The 12,991-nt window shown below is 35.3% G+C and overlaps 1 long non-coding RNA gene across 3 annotated transcripts; it reads right to left on the minus strand.

Moving 5' to 3' along the window:
* Positions 1–10,046: 10,046 nt before the first annotated feature.
* On the minus strand, positions 10,047–12,383 carry LOC104120642 (uncharacterized). 3 transcript variants are annotated; one of them, XR_011415481.1, is made up of 5 exons: positions 12,238–12,383; positions 12,043–12,104; positions 11,819–11,890; positions 10,715–10,788; positions 10,047–10,547 (listed from the first exon to the last, which is right to left on the minus strand). It is a non-coding gene; the product is annotated as an uncharacterized lncRNA (long non-coding RNA). The 3 variants fall into 3 exon arrangements; XR_011415480.1 differs by having other exon boundaries at positions 12,043–12,125; XR_691707.3 differs by lacking the exon at positions 12,238–12,383 and having other exon boundaries at positions 12,043–12,231.
* Between the last annotated feature and the right edge of the window lie 608 nt (positions 12,384–12,991).

Genomic DNA, 12,991 nt, shown 5'->3' on the forward strand with positions numbered 1-12,991 from the left:
TGGCGGGATAGAAATGGGTTGAGTACCCGGAACCAAGTCAAAGCAAAATTCAATATCTCTATCAGGCAGCATGCCAAGTATATCCATCGAAAACACCTCCAGAAAGGCTCTCACTACCGATACTAATTCTATAAAAGGGACATCTACACTACAATCTAAAATGTAAGCTAAATATGCTTAATACCCCTTCTCAACCATGTGTTAAGACTTCAAGAATAAAACCACCCTACTAGTAGAATGGGCAAGGGTACCTCTCCAATATAATCTGGGCAACCCCGGCATAGCTAAGGTCATAGTCTTGCCGTGGCAATCCAAGATAGCATAATACAAGGACAACCAATCCAAACTAAGAATGGCCTCAAAATGCACCATATCCAATAACAAGAGATTAACTATAGTATCAAAGCCATTAATAATAACTATAAAAGAATGATACACTCGATCTAATACTATACAATCCCAAACCTCTATAGACACAAAAACATGAATATCAAAAGAATCACGAGGCATACTCAAGTGCGATGCAAAATTTGAGACACATATGAATAAATAGAACCTAAATCAAACATCACTGAAGTATCTCTATGACAGACTGAAATAGTACCGGTAATAACTGCATCAAACGACTCTACCTCAAGCCTAACTGAAAATACATAACAATAGGGTTGAGCCCCTCCAACTTGTCCTCCACCTCTAGAACGACCTCTTACTGACTGGCTTCACCTATAGATGGCTGGCCTCCACCTCTGGCTAGTTGAACCCACCACTAGCTAGCTAAGCAGGTAGTGTAGTAACTAGTACTGGAACAATAGCCTGGCTACCATGTAGTGGTCCACCCCGCAATCCCGGGAAATGCCTCATATCCCTACACTCGAAGCATTTATTCACCCATTGTAGCTGTTGGGTTTGAGGCTATCTCCGACGACCCGAATCACCACTGTAGAAAACTCTGTATCGAAGGTGCACTAATGGGAGGCGGAGATGCATTGAATGATAGCTGACCAAAACGAGGACCATAAGCACTATAGCCACCTGATGTTCCACTAGAAACCTGAAGTGCTGATTGGACCGACCTGGTAGATGGCTTATGCCAAAGGAACCTCTGCCTCCAGATGGGGCACCCCTTTAAACTACCAAAATATCGAGGCCTCTTATCAGATGTCACCTCTCTCCCCTAGCCATGAATCCGCTCAATCCTCCTAGCAATCTCAACCACCAGAGTGAAAGAAGTCTCAGTCTTGGCCTCTCTAGACATATGGAGTCTAATACCATAAGCAAGACCTTCTATGAATCTCTAAAACTTCTCCCTCTCAGTAGGAATCAGGATAGTTGCATCACGAGACAAATCAACAAATCTTGTCTCAAACTGGGTGACTGCCATACCACCCTATTGCAGGCGCTCAAACTGACTGCAGATCATCTCTCTAAATTAGGGGGATAAACTTCTCCAAGAAAAGCTGTGAAAATTGAGCCCAAGTAAGAGGAGGTGACCTTGCTGGTCTACCACCATTTCTTGGCTGAACTGTGCATCTGGAAGATGGTGAAATCAACTTTGCTAGAATCAAATAGTCTTAAATTGTGCACAATCTTGTGGCATCGGTCCATGAAATTCTTGGCGTCCTCTAAAGGCGCTCTACTGAAGTGAGGAGTAAACAAGTTCTGGAACATATCTATCCTCTTCAATTCATCAGCTGACATAGCGGGACAAACCTCAGACGGCACAACAATAATATGTTGAACCATCCAAACTGGTAACACTCCCGGGGTATGATAACCCTGAGCCATCTTCTCCGAAGTGTAAGTGGCAGGAGTCTGTACTCCTCCCCCGATTTGAGAAGTGGTTGATGCCATAGGAAGCACGCCTGCCTGAACCATGCTCTCTTTAAGGCCCACCATGCAAACCAAGGCATCGTGAATCACTGGAGTATTGGTAAATCCCTCTAGAACATGAGTTGTTCCCATTGGCTCATCCTGATCTATAATCTCATCATCTAGAGCTATTTGAGGCTCGTCTAATATTGCTCTAACATGAGCGTGAGTAGCTCCAGGTGTGCTGCATGTGCTCTGGGGTGGGCTCTGCTTCTGCCCCGACCTCTAGCCCTTGGTAGTGACTTCAACCTGAGGCTCTGGCAGCTGCTCTACTGTGGCTGACGCACGTGTCCTCACCATCTGTGAGATAATAAAGAGTAAAGATTCAAACTTTATGATAGAAGAAAGTCGCGCGATAGAGATAGAAAGAAGTGAAGTCTCCTAAAGCCTTATAGCCTCTCGAAGATTAGTACAGATATTTCCGTACCGATCCTCAAGACTCTACCAGGCTTGTTCATCACTCGTGAGACCTAGGCAACCTAGTACTCTAATACCAACTTGTCACGATCCAAATTCTCAATCAATGTGGTGGTGATGACTCATGAGACCTAGGTAACCTAGTGCTCTAATACCCACTTGTCACGATCCAAAATCTCAACCAGTGGGGTCATGATGGCATATAACATTGCTTTCTAGGAAATCCAATAATTAACAATCTCAACCAACAGGGTCGTGAGAGCACCTAACATCGCTTGCTAGGCAATCCAATAATTAACAATAAAAAAGGAAAAGAGACTAACAATTAACAACATATAAATATAGAATAAAGATAACACTCGTAAGTACATAATAAGTCTAAAACAACGTCGACTATAAGATTTGGTGTCACATAGCACATGAGCTACTAAGAATACTACGTGCAATATCTATAATGAGTACAATATTTTTTAGCATAATAAATAGTAATAGGAAAAATGGAAAGAAGACTTTAGCGCCTATGGACGAGTGTGCAGCTCTACCTCGAGTCGTCTATCTGGTAAGAGTTAAGCACTTCTCGGGACTTTGCTGATTCCAATGTCTAAAACTGCACAAGAAATGTGGAAGTGTAGTATGAGTACAACCGACCAAATGTACTCAATAAGCATCAAACCTAACCTCGGCGAGGTAGTGACAAGACTATGACAAGACATTTACCATATAAACCTATACACTTATTAAGCAACAGAGATAGAAGTAGAGATAACAATAATAATAACAGGAATAAAAGTAAAAAAAGCAATAAAAGAATCTGATAACAGAAGTAATAACCACTACTAAAATTCTTGGATTCCTCTGAAGGCGCACTACTCAAGTAAGGAGGAAACAAGTTCTGGAACCTATCTATCCTCTTCAACTCATCAACTGCCATCGTGGGCCTAACCTCAGGCTGCACAACAATAATAGGTTGAACCACCCCAACTGGTAACACTCTCGGGGTCTGATAAGCCTAGACCATCTGCCCCGGAGTGTGAGTAGAGTCTCAACTCCTCCCCCGGCCTGAGAAGTGGCTGGTGCCATAGGAAGTACTCCTGCCTGAACAATGCTCTCAATAAGGCCCACCATGCAAACCAAGGCATCCTGAAGCACTAGAGTAGCGGTAAATCCCTCTAAAACATGAGTTGTTACCACTGGATCATCCTGATCTAGAATCTCATCATCTGGAGCTATCTGAGACTCGACTAACGTTGCTCTAACATGAGTGTGAGTAGCTCGAGGTGTTGCTGCATGTGCTCAGGACTGGGCTCTGCCTCTGCCCCGACCTCTAGCCCCTGGTAGTGACTGCAACCTGAGGCTCTAGCTCTTGCTCTACTGCGGCTGATGCACGTGTCCTCACCATCTGTGAGATAATAGAGAGTAAGGATTCAAACTTTAGGGTAGAATAAAGTCGCACGATAGAGATAGAAGGAACTGAAGTCTCCTAAGGCCTTATATCTTCTTGAAGATTAGTACAGACATTTCCGTACCGATCCTCAAGACTCTACCAGGCTTGTTCATCACTCGTGAGACCTAGGCAACCTAGTACTCTAATACCAACTTGTCACGATCCAAATTCTCAATCAATGTGGTGGTGATGGCACCTAACATTGCTTGCTAGGCAATCCAATAATTAACAATCTCAACAAACGGGGGTCGTAAGGGCACCTAAATCGCTTGCTAGGCAATCCTAATTAAGAATAAAAAAGGAAAAGAGACTAACAGTTAACAACATAAATACTGAATAAAGATAAAACTCGTAAATACATAATAAGTCTAAAACAACTTCGACTAATCAACCTCCCAAGATTTGGTGTCACATAGCACATGAGCTACTAAGAATACTACATGCAATATCTACAATGAGTACAATATTGTTTAGCATAATAAATAGTAATGGGAAAATGGAAAGAAGACTTTAGCACCTACTGACGAGTGTGCAACTCTACCTCGAGTCGTTTATCTGGTAACAGCTAAGCACCTCTCGGGAATTTGCTGATACCAATGTCTGAATCTGCATAAGAAGTGCAGAAGTATAGTATGAGTATAACCGACCCTATGTACTCAATAAGTATCAAGTCTAATCTTGGGAGGTATTGACGAGACTATGACAAGACACTTACCATATAAACCTATACAGTTATTAAGCAACAGAGATAGCAGTAGAGATAACAATATTAATAACAGGAATAAAAGGCAAAAAATAGTAAAAGAATCCGATAACAGAAGTGATAACCATGTCTCTCGAGTAATACAACCAAAACCTTTTTCAGCAGCTCAACTCAATGGGGAAGAAACAATATCTATAATCAATGCAGTCAAATCCCACAAAGAATGACTATATCACAAACTACTCCAAGATGTATAACACATACGTTGTTGTGCACAACCCGATCCCATGGTCATACTATTGTTGCAGTGAGCAACCCAGTCCTTATCATAATATTATTGCGGGTTCAATCCAATCCAATGTATCAATTCATATAGATCATCCATTAGCATAACCAACATAGCGAGGTTCATAATAAAATATCGAGGAGAATCGACAAATCTAATTCATCAAGGAAGAGATGAATACTAAAAAGGAATAATAAGCAATCCAATTATCCAAAAGCTAGTCTCACACATATATCTCGACAAGGACTCAAACAAGGTCAATAACACCCGAACGGTCAAGTAGCCACGCAATCCAATATAGTATCGAAGAACAAGGCATGGAACGAGTAAAGCATGTAACAAGTAAAAGCATGTAACAAGTAAAGGCATATAATGAGTAAAGACATATAGCAAGTAGAGGCATGCAAGAAGTAAAAATATGTAGTAAGTAAAGGCAAGCAGTCGGTAAAAGCATGTATCAAGTAAAAGCATATATCTAGTAAAAGCAGGAAATAAGTAAAAGTATTTGTCAAGTAAAAGCATGAAATAATTAAAGGCTTGGATAAACTAGTTCTACCTGCATACTTTAACCCATGACAACACATATGCACTCCTCACCATAAATATATGTCATCCCCAAGACATGGAACACGTAGCAGATAGTCCAATCATATCCTAATTTCCTCATCAAGAATAACTACGATACATACCTCTTTCTGGAACCAAATCAACAACTCTAACACAACTTTGCCTTTAGCACAACCCTCCAAAAAACTTGAATCTAGTCAAATATCTCTCAAGCAAGTTAAAACAAGCTTTAGAAACTATCATACTATCAAAAATGTTCGTTCTTTAACATATTTGAAAAAAGTCAATAGAAAGTCAATCCAAACCCACTTAGTCGAAATCCAAAATCAAGATCAAATCAAGAGCCTAGCATCTGCGAGCTAGCAATCGCAAAAGGGATGAATGTAGCACCAGCAATGCCAAACTTAGCAAAATCTGTCCGAAATTAATTGGAAATTCACCTGAGCCCCTCGGGTCCCAATCCCAATATCTATACAAGTATAATAACCTCATGTGAACTCGTTCAAAAGCTCAAAATATCAAAATAACATCAAGAATCAAGAGTCAAGCATCAAAACTCAAAGATTTCACATGTGCATAACTTTAAATTTTTAACTTTCCACAATAAGGCCTGAAACGGCCTCGGGTCACCTGAGACCCAAATCAAACATACGTACAAGTCTAAAATCATCATACGAACCTATCAGAATCGTCAAAATACCGAATCGAGGTCGTTTACTAAGAATGTTGACTTTGATCAACTCTAAACAACTTTAAAGTTCAAAATTCAATTTTTTCTTTATAAAAAAAACACATCTAAACTTTCTGGAAATCAAAATGGACCACACACCATGTCATAAATCATCAAATTAGGCTATTCAATGTCTCAAACCACGGAACGAAAAGCTAGAGCTTAAAATGACCGGGTCGTTACAGTTAGGGCCATTAATTTTAATTTAAAAACCGCGCAAAAAATAACGAAAAAAGAAAAAAAAATGGTGATTCATGTACCGTTATGGCAATGGATTTTAATTTAAAAATCAGGCAAAAAATAACAGAAAAAGGAAAAAATAATTTTGGTAAAAAAAGCCAAAATCGAGCGAGGACGGCGATGCAAAGCTTGCCTTCTTCTCAACTCTTTAAGAACTAGTAGAATTGCTTTTTATATAAGCATAATAATTTTCCTCTTTGGTTTTCGAGGGACAAAATTTCTTTGTAGAAGGAATCTTTTCATTTCCGTTTGTTCCCATTCACACCACATATAAAAAAATCAATAAGTGTTCCTAACATATATAATATGGAAAAACTATGGTGCATAGAAAGTGTAGCATCTAACACTAACAGATAGAGTATGCGTTTGCGCGCGCGTGCAAAGTAATTATAATTTAAAGAATTTTTGTTCAACTTTAAAATTTAAAAAAGGACACTTTAAAAGTCTTTTTCTTTTTTAGAAAAATAGAAAGGACACCTTGAAAAGTGAATGCTTGAAAATCCACTATATGGGAGAAGCAATCACCTAGAAAATCTTGTAGATTAGAATACTTTTAAGATTCATCCTTCCATATTTTAGCTTACAAATAGGGGTAAACAAATAAAACCGACAAACCGCATCAACTCGATAATCCTAATCGAATCGAGAAAAAAAAATCTGACTATGGTTTGGTGTTGGAAAAAAAAAAACCGATCATATTTGGTTTGTTTTGGTTTTAACTAAAAAAAGTCAAACCGAAACCAAACCAACCCGACATTATATGTATAGAAGTTTTAAATATATTTAATACATAAATATATTTATGGTAGTGTAGTTTATAAATATTTCTTAAGTTTTTTCATAGTTTTATCTTTTAACGTATTATTTCAATTTTGGGCTTATAATTTTTGGATGTTCCAATAAGTTTTATAATGTTGGATATCTATTTTACTATGAATCCTAAACCAAAATCAAATCAATACTAATGCTAATAAAAAACATTCAATTCAATTGTACTATGAATGAAAATAGTATTGGATATCTATTTTTTAGTTTTTCCATGGTTTAGATAAAATATATAACTTATTTTTCTTTTAATGGTTAGTCATGTAAATAATAGTACTTATTAGTCATAATTTTAGATTATGTTTGTTTTCATTATGACTTATTAATAATATTTATTTTATGTGATTTTATTATTTTTATCGTTGAATATTTTAGTACAATGTCATTACTCATCTCATATTTATGTTATTTTATTGAAAAACACCTTATATAGTTCTGTCTTACTAAGATTAAAGAAATATTTGGAGCACAAATTTTACGTTTTGTGCTATGAAGACTTTATGAAAAAAAAACCGAAAAAACCCGGAAACTCGAAAAACCCGAGATTAAAAAGCCCGACTTTTATTGGTTTGGTTTGGTATTTAGATTTAATAACCCGATACAATTGGTCTGATTTGATAATTAGAAAATCCGAACCAACCCGTCCCATGTACACCCCTGCTTACAAGATTCCCCGAAAGTATATACCCTGAAAGTATATAGTAAAGAAAAGACAGAAAAAACGCAACAGTATAACGCCATATTACATCGTACGTACTTCAATTCATCCGTCCATGTGGTGCCAATATTTTCCGCTCAATAGATTATTGAATCAAAATAAATTGTATACCTAAATATAATTTCCGCGAAAAATGGATAAATAAAGGCCATGGAGCTGGTGATGTATAAAGTTAGGAGTTCTTTTTTAATTATTCTCAAACCAACAATCCTCTAAATAGGGGTGTATATGGGTCGGGTTGGTTCGGATTTTTTAATTATTAAAACAAACTAATGGTGTCGGGTTTTTAAATTTATAAACCAAACCAAACCAACAAAGTCGGGGTTTTTAATCTTGAGTTTTTCGGATTTTCGGGTTTTTTCCCAGTAAAGTCTTCATAGCATAAAATATGTAACTTGTGCTCCAAATATTTCTTAAGTCCTAGTAAAATACAACTATATAATGTATTTTTCAAGAAACTAACACAATAATATGGGATAAGTCATAGCATTATACTAAAATATTCAATAACAAAGAAAAAATAATAAAATTACATAAAATAAATATTGCTAATTAATAAGCCATAATAAAAATTAACATAATCTAAAAATATTATACATGTCATGCTAAAATAAGTATAGCTAATAAGTACTAATAATAATTACCTAACTAAGTACTAAAGAAAAAGATAGACTAAATTATGCATTTTCATTATAAACCAATGTAAAACTAAAATAATTATCCAATACTATCGTCATTCCTAGTATTGAATTGAATTTTTTTTGTTAGCATTAGTATTGATTTGAACTTTGTTTGAGTTACTTCATTTATGCGCTTTAAAATTTATTTACCATTCGAGAATGTTAAGTCTAAACTTGAAATAATACGTTAAAAGATAAAACTGTGAAAAAGATTAAGAAATATTTATAAATTATATTACAATAAATATTTATGTGTATAAAATATTTTTAAAAATTATATAAATGTACTATCGGGTTGGTTTGGTTTCGGTTTGACTTTTTTTAGTTAAAACCAAACCAAACCAATTATGGTAGGGTTTTATTTTTCAATACAAAACCAAATCAAACCACATCGGTTTTTTTTTCTGGTTTGATTTGGATTATCGATTTGGTGCGATTTATCGGTTTTCTTTGTACACCCCTACTTCTAAACCAATATATTTGAAACCATGGAAATTTAGCAAAATATGGTTTCCTTTATTCTCAAACTAGTTAATTTATCCGCGCTTCACGCGGGATATGATAACACAAATAAGATTAATTCATGCATCGATATCATGAGTTTCTTTGTTACTATAAGTTAAACTTCTTCCAACTACGCCAAAAAGTACCAAAAAATAAATAAATTCAGAAGGCGAGACACTCAAAAGAAAAACACAAAAATATATTACAAGTTAATTAAGTTCACCAGTTTAGTCTTTTCAAAATCTACCTTGAAACTGTGCTATAGCACATGAATGGAAAAAATGATGGGGAAAAAGCAAAAAAAATAAATTAAATAATATAGTTAATCAAATACAAACATTACTACCTTAGATAAAGAGCAAAAACTGATATGCATCTATCCTGGAGAAACCCAAAAAGGCAAATAAATAACTTGTGTATGAATGGAGCAAGAGAAGTCCCGAGATTTCGATTTTTAAATCGAGATCCAGTGGTAATGACATTAACATTATGCTCTGGCCTCTGGTGTTCTCCAACATGAGGACTCTTGAAAAACCGCTAGCTCATTCAACACTTAGTATTGCCTTGTCAAAAAGTACATGGGAAGTAATCCCAACACTATGAGTTTCTTTTGCTAAACAGCTAGAGATAATTTTATGACTCATAGTCCAGTTGATGTCTTGTAGTTCTATAATTAAAACTAATATCCCATAGTAACAAACAACAATCAGCAATTGAGAAATCATATTAGTAATATTTGTGAGATTTCAGCAATCGAAAAATCATACTATCTTTTTTTTTTTCCTTTACCAGCCTGAGCTTGAGTTATTTCCCGAAATTAATACATTTACAAATTGGTCATCACTCCCGAAAGTTTTTTTCATGTTTAAGATCTTTACGTATTCCGAGTTAATCCCTACATTTAACTTAATTTTATCAAGAAAATGACAATTTTTACCATATAAACATAAAAGCCATAGATATACAGGAAAAAAGAAGATTTTCTTTCTTCCTAAGAAGTTGGTATGGTACAAAATAGGGCTAAGATGCTGAAAATACAAAGAAAAGGGAAAATAAAAGGGAATAAGAACAAACCATATGTATGTTAGCCTCAAACATCTTCCTGTGTGAATAGGCGAATCAAAAGCTAAGAAGATCAAAATCCCAAAAAGTTACAACCCATAAACATTAAATTTGCATGGAACATATAGTATTAAAGTACCAAACACAACATATGATCTTACAAATTTGATCATAACATAATCTGTCGCATTGGATCACTCCTCGGATTGGATGGAAAAAGCACAGGCTTTCTGATGTTGAAACATGATCAAGCCAATCTCTATCTTTGTGTCTATGGATCATAATTTCAAACAACTTCTTCACTACAAGTATATATATCTTCTTATCGCTTTACAATTCTCTTCTTCTGACCCTATTAACTCTGTAACTTGCTTGTCATCATTTCAACAAATGGAACATGTTTTTCTCTCCTGTTCTTTGCCTTCAGAGTCATTGATTATTTTGTCCTTTCATCTCCTAAGTTCGTTCTTTTATTTTGGCAACATGAGCAGCAGTAATTTATCTGGAAAAGGAAAAAAAATTGAAGGGCATATAGAATATCTCTGCAAATCTGCAATCTATGTGTTCGCCTTTTTTCCATATAAAATTCTGAAGCAGGAAGAGAGTTAGAAAGGGATTCCAAGTAGCCCATTTGTGTATAGAAAATTAAATTTGATAGAATGCGATTACCAACACAGATTTTTGGGGCTGAAATCTTTAGCAGCTACTTGTTCCCGGCAACTCTGACGCATTTCATTGAAGAGCTACAATGAAAAAAATTCCAAACAAAAGTGTAACACACTCTAGCAAAGTCAACATTCAAAGGCCATGAATTGCTATGAAAATTAAAACCAGGGGCATCAACTTTCACCGACATTCTTAACTGGTGTTATAAGTAGTCGTAAAGCCATCTTACTGTTTTAACCCCTATACAACAATTAGTATGAGACATTTTTCGCCATTTAAGGAAATCAAATTCTGATTGAAGTGATAGATTAGGATAATTCAACTTAATTTAAGAGGGCAACATACTGCACATAAGCCGCTGGAATATTGCAAATGCCCACTTTATCCTCCCCTTTTCACAAGAAGTTTTATATAAGTTTTGATGCGCTAATATTTAGAGGTAGTTTTACGTATTAGGACAACTTGAAAGTTAAATGAAATAAACTCAATAAGTTGAAAATCAAGTCATAATTAAAGGGTTACATATGAAATTGAGCCCCAACACGAAAGTAAAGAAAGACAATTAATATTTAAAACATATTGTAACACGTTTATATGTGTATATTGATATCTTTTTCGACCTTTTGAATAACATCGAGCGTACGGGTATTTAATATTTATAGGGACAAGGAACATAACATCTGAGATAAAATCTTAGCCAACTCAAAAAGATATAGACATGGGACCATCTTAAAGACTTTTAAAGAACTTCTTGAACAATTCCTTGCAACTCATGCTCCTTCTCTTAAAATTTAGCTATTGAGTAATGCCCTTCTAGCCTGCCAATATTTATAATGTTCAATATTATAGTAGACTCTGTTGATGGATCTAAAACTTTCACTCTTTATAGCATCAGCAGGGGAAAAAATAACAACGGAAAAAGATAAGAAAAGAGAAATCTTGATGACTCTGGAATTAGACATTATCATAAGAATTCCACCGATAAAATCCTTTGAGTGGTGTATATTTGAAGAATCCCCATATTGAAGAGTTGCTAGTTGTGCATATAAATCTTATGGAGGCAACTTTTTACCTACACCAAGGAAATAGAGTAGAAGAATATAATACCTCAAGATAAATGAACCATTGGAAGTTTCTAGAGTGACCTTTTAGGCCCTTATTCTACACTCCTCCACATCCCTGTTACAAAGCTATAAATAATCATAATAGAAGAGGGAATAGTAAATTATTCAACACGGTAACAACAAATAAGTGAAGTGTATCACCAAATAAGTTAATCACAAATTTAAGAAGAGCAGTTAAAATCAGAAAGCACAAATGGGTAAGATTACCTTTGGTCACAATTGTTGAAGGAGAAAACCCAGACTTGATCGTAGAGAGCGTTTGTTAAAACCTGGAAAGGACGCTTCAAGCACTGAATTAGCCAATAAGTGCATGTATTAATCAAATCAGTTAGACAAACTTGAACAACAAAGTTGCATTAGAAAGCTAAAATATTAACAAAACAATTATCGACAACATCTAACTTCCTTCAGTGCTTTATAAAGCTAAAATATTAACAAAGTTGCATAACTGGAACAATGGGAGCAAAAAAGGACAATTAGATGGAACTCTCAAATGGAAAAGGGAAAAGGATAAATTAGGAGAATAAAAAGCAGTAGGGGGAGATAAAAGGGATTAACAATTTCTTTTTAGTGCTTGTACTCTATTGTAGATTCAACTTAGAATGTTGTTTCTATGCTAATTTTGCACTGTCATAATTACGAGATAGGTAAAAAAAAAAAAAAGCAGTTCTTTAGCAATGGAGGAGAGGAAACTGATATCATCGATTTTAATTGCGGGTGAGAGAGATTCTGGAACAAGAAAGGTAGGTTATTGAAACGGACGCCTCTTTTTTGCTGGCAGTTACAGAAGTGTAAGAAGCGTTGGTTGGAATGACACATATTTTTTCTCATTTTTAGCGGTGTAGGAGTAGAATGAAGGAGATTTTTTTTCTTTTAATAAAAAAAGAAGAGAAAATAGATAAATTTGGATGCTGGTATCTGGATGCGCCACATCACCGGGTCTATACCTCTCTTTTATATATATATATATATAGATTGACTTCCTTAATATATGAGTGAATATTATTCTTTAGCTAATACTTTTATAAAACTAGTTCTAAACTGAAAGTTGTATTCTCGTCATCATTCTTGTGGGTTTTTTTGGGTGAAACTTGTTATTATTCTGTATTACTGTAATAAACAATTAAACTTTCTGAAAAAATAAAACAGAAAGTTA

Source organism: Nicotiana tomentosiformis, chromosome 4, assembly GCF_000390325.3.
Source record: "Nicotiana tomentosiformis chromosome 4, ASM39032v3, whole genome shotgun sequence".
NCBI classification, from domain to species: Eukaryota; Viridiplantae; Streptophyta; class Magnoliopsida; order Solanales; family Solanaceae; genus Nicotiana; species Nicotiana tomentosiformis.